This window comes from Corylus avellana, chromosome 3 (assembly GCF_965113065.1).
Source record: "Corylus avellana chromosome 3, dhCorAvel1.hap1.2, whole genome shotgun sequence".
Classification (NCBI taxonomy): Eukaryota; Viridiplantae; Streptophyta; class Magnoliopsida; order Fagales; family Betulaceae; genus Corylus; species Corylus avellana.
In genome coordinates, this window is record NC_142492.1 from 35,989,680 (window position 1) to 35,994,603 (window position 4,924).

The following is a 4,924-nucleotide window of genomic DNA, read 5'->3' on the forward strand; positions in this document are numbered from 1 at the left end:
CAACAAAAACCCAGAAAAATACACGCTGATCGACTTCAAAATCATACATAACAAAAACCAAACTATCAAGATTCGGTGTTTGTCTAATTTATAATTGGAGCTCCAAGAATCTGAATACACTGTTTGCGAGAGACTCCAATCATGAAGACCCTTTTTCCAGTTCCTCTCTTGCAATTCAGCTCATAAAATGTGATTCTATCTCCTTCACTTAGTTTCTTCTCTTTAGCAAAGCAGCTCCACCCTCGGGAGAGATAAGCTTTTCCACCAGTACTGCTACGAAAATGCATGGGCCAGCGTTTCATTTGAACGTCGTAGACACTCACCGGATGACTTCCATTCGCTAGGGGGCAGAATCTGGCAGCTCGTGACTTCGGTAAATAAAGCCTGTAGCTTCCCTTTCGCTGAATATCAGATGGTGACAAAATCTTCTCAAACTCCTGTTCAGGCTCAGGCTCGTACTTGCTGTACATACATTTCGGACATGTTTCAGTGCTCTCATCACACGGAGATGGAGGCCATGCTGAATCTGCATCTCCTGTTGTTGCAGCCATGCCCGAATTCAAAGTTGAGCTCTCGCCTATAATTATCAAATTGGAAGAAAAAGATCAATCTATAAAACGTCAAAACAAACACGTAAAAAATCTAAAAACATTAACATAAACAATCAATAACACATCAAAAACAAAAGTTTGACAAATTCTATCACTGATTTAAATCATATATCAAGATATCTTTTTTTTAAAAAAAAAAAAAATTGATGAAAGGATGAAATTCATATAAATCTTACACAAAAATGGAACACTCTTCAATGTTTAGTTGAATGGTTATAAGTATAGGGGCAATAGAGCAAAGCCTCTATATATAGCAAGAGGAATAGAGCAAAGTTTCAACGAGGGGCCACATTCAAGCCTCACACAAACAAAAAGTGTTCTTTTTGTTTGTGTGAGATTTCTTTTTGTTTGTGTGAGGCTTGGCTAAATGATAAATCTCAATCCGCTTGGCTAGCCGACCCCATCACTTCCAAAGTTTCAACGTGTTTGTGTGAGATTTCTTTTTGTTTGTGTGAGGCTTGGCTAAATGATAAATCTCAATCCGCTTGGCTAGCCGACCCCATCACTTCCAAAGTTTCAACGTGTTTGTGTGAGATTTCTTTTTGTTTGTGTGAGGCTTGGCTAAATGATAAATCTCAATCCGCTTGGCTAGCCGACCCCATCACTTCCAAAGTTTCAACGTGTTTGTGTGAGATTTCTTTTTGTTTGTGTGAGGCTTGGCTAAATGATAAATCTCAATCCGCTTGGCTAGCCGACCCCATCACTTCCAAAGTTTCAACGTGTTTGTGTGAGATTTCTTTTTGTTTGTGTGAGGCTTGGCTAAATGATAAATCTCAATCCGCTTGGCTAGCCGACCCCATCACTTCCAAAGTTTCAACGCGGGGCCACTTTCAAGCCTCAGCACTTGATGCACTTTAGTTTTGTTGAACTTTGTTCCCAATCTCACACAAACAAAAAGAAATCTCACACAAACACGTTGAAACTTTGGAAGTGATGGGGTCGGCTAGCCAAGCGGATTGAGATTTATCATTTAGCCAAGCCTCACACAAACAAAAAGAAATCTCACACAAACACGTTGAAACTTTGGAAGTGATGGGGTCGGCTAGCCAAGCGGATTGAGATTTATCATTTAGCCAAGCGGATTGAGATTTATCATTTAGCCAAGCCTCACACAAACAAAAAGAAATCTCACACAAACACGTTGAAACTTTGGAAGTGATGGGGTCGGCTAGCCAAGCGGATTGAGATTTATCATTTAGCCAAGCCTCACACAAACAAAAAGAAATCTCACACAAACACGTTGAAACTTTGGAAGTAATGGGGTCGGCTAGCCAAGCGGATTGAGATTTATCATTTAGCCAAGCCTCACACAAACAAAAAGAACACTTCTTGTTTGTGTGAGGCTTGAAAGTGGCCCCGCGTTGTGTGATATTTCTTTTTGTTTGTTTGCTTGGCTAAACGATAGCTAAACAAAAAGAAATCTCACACAAACAAAAAGAACACTTTTTGTTTGTGTGAGGCTTGAAAGTGGCCCCGCGTTGAAACTTGAGGCTTATAGTAAGACGAGAATCTATTAAAAAAAAAAAGCCCACCTATTTGGTGGTTCCTCTGTAGTAGTTGTAGTTATAGATGGTCAATCAATGTAATGAATTTTTATGTTTTCTTCCTATATATATACGGCATTGGTGTTGTTAGAATATATATTTCAACAGGTGTTTTAAACTATTTTTCGAGCTAGTTGATTTGATATCCAGGGATTATATGTTTCTTTATTGGGTTTGGAGAAAATAAAAGGAAAAAGCGAGTACTACGGTGTTGGAATTCTTGTGTACTGCGTAGTTGTTGTTTTACCCAAGGTGGAATGCTTCTGTTAAGTCCTGTTTTACGCATGAAAATAAACTCTATTTTGGCGACCAAAAACAGTGGAGGAAAGGAGCCATAAACTGTTGTGCATCTATTACTGCTTTATGATTAGTTAGTTAATGCTACTGCTGTACTTGGAATTGGGTATGCAGCAGTAAAACAAATAAACTTCTCTGGAGGTTTGCCGGACCGTGTTCATCTTCCTCGCTTAGCTTTTGCTATTGTCTTTGCATCTTTCCTTTAAACCGGCCCTTGCTGCTCCTGACGCTATTGCCATCACACCTAATAAATTTGACCAAATATATAAATTTAGTTATTTATGTACTATAGTAAATAAAACCTTCAAATGGGAGGAGATGGCCATGACTATCGATCAGTCATCACCTCCCTCCATCTCTAGGCCCACCCACGTGTTTCCTTATCATGTTATAAGTATTCAACAACATTCTTTTTATTCAAAACATTGCATGGATTATAACAAAATATAACTAATCGTATTTTTATTTTATAATTATTTTACAGTAATAATGTAATGGTCTCAACTAATCATTGAATTAATCTTAATTAAAAGAAAAAAATAAAGAATTATTGTAGCGTTATACTAGTATTGCGAGATATTTATCACATAAAATTAAACTTTCTAAGATTATTCATAAAGATAATGCTAAAATAGTCCAAAATAATATTGTAATGGTGAACTTTTAGGCTTTCTTTTTCAGCTTAAAACTCCACCAGGCTAAAAAGTTGTAGATATTTCCCGCTGCCCCGCAAATGGCCGGGGTGCTCAGTCAAAGCAAATGGGTGTCCAGTCAAAGACATCACCCATCGAGCCGTAGATCTTGATGTTAACGTTGTGTGAAGCTTAAGTTTTCTTTTTAACGTTGTTTCTTTCGAAGTTAAAGGGCTCCGCAAATTGATTTCTATTTTTGTTTCTGAAAATTATTTTTGAGAACAAAAATAAAAAATAGTTTTCTGTTTTTTTTTTTTTTTTTTTTTTTTTGAAAGAATGTTTGGCAAACTATTTATGATAACATTTTTTGAAAACAATTTTTGAAAATTTGCAACAATACCAAAAAAATATGTTGGATCTGAGACCCAAAAACAAAATGAATCAAAATGGTATATATGTATATGTGTATGTATAATATTCTTATTGAGAGTGATGCCAAGCAAATCACGGACGCAATTCAGTCACAAACAAGAAATGAGAGTAGCTTTAGCCAACTAGTTCTCAAGAGGTAGTCCAATCAGCTGGGATCACGTCTAATAAAACGAATCCTCCTCCCCCTTATGCGGACATGTCAAAAAAAAAAAAAAAAAAAAAAAAAAAGCTTTGGCCAACTAGTGGAAGATATTTTCTTTATGGTTGAATTTATTCCTAATTGGCAGATTTCCCATGTAAGTAGGGAAGCGAATTGAATAAGGTGGCCTATAGTTTAGCTAGGGCAGCAATTAGATAGGTCTTTGATACTACTTGGTGAGAGGATTATCCATCATCTATCAGTGATAATGTTTTAGCAAATAAATCTGTCTTGTTGATAGTTTGATTAATGAAAGTTCTCGAATTATTTTAAAAATATATATATATATATATACACACTAGCAAAATATATAAGAAAAAGAGAAATTACTATAGAAGTGAAGGAGAGTTGTAAATGAACATATAACTATTCCTAATATATTTGGGCCTGACTTAATTTTAAACGGAATGTTTGTGAACACAAAATTATGCTCGATCATTAAACAATACATACTCGTATGAACTCGACGACTTGTATATATTTATTAATATGTATATATATTAATAAAAATAGCTTATATAATATATTAGTTATTAAGTAACAATTGTTCACACACACACACACACACACACACACACACATATATATATATATATATATATATATATATATATAAACATATAAGTATATGTTATAATTTAAAAGTATGTTAAAAAATGTATGTTATGAGTTACCAATATATGCTATAATGCTTTAAGTTATAATTTATAATTATATTAAATCATTTATGGTATATGCTATATAATACTATCATTTATGCTTGTAATAAGCATACTAATATTTATATAAGTATGTAAATTTATATATATATATATAGAGAGAGAGAGAGAGAGAGAGAATTATATGTATAACAGTATAAGTAAATAACAATATGTATAACATTTCTTTCGATGCAGGAAGAAAAACAAAGAAGATTAAATGAAAAAACAAAAATATTTTATGTAGTTTTGAGTGTTTAGTGCGACGAAAAACAATAGTCAACATAAAATATTTTTCATTTAACCGAATTTTTTCTTTAATTTCCATAAAATAGTAAATTATTCAAATTGGAAGGCACAAGCACGAGCCACATGACAAAATAAAATCCATCTTCAAGTTTGTGATTCGTGTAATTTTTTTAAAAATTGAGTAAGAGAATATGTTGGAGTGTATAGTAAAAAAACAATAGTTAAAGTAGAGAGTTGTACTTTTTCACTAGCTAAAATAACT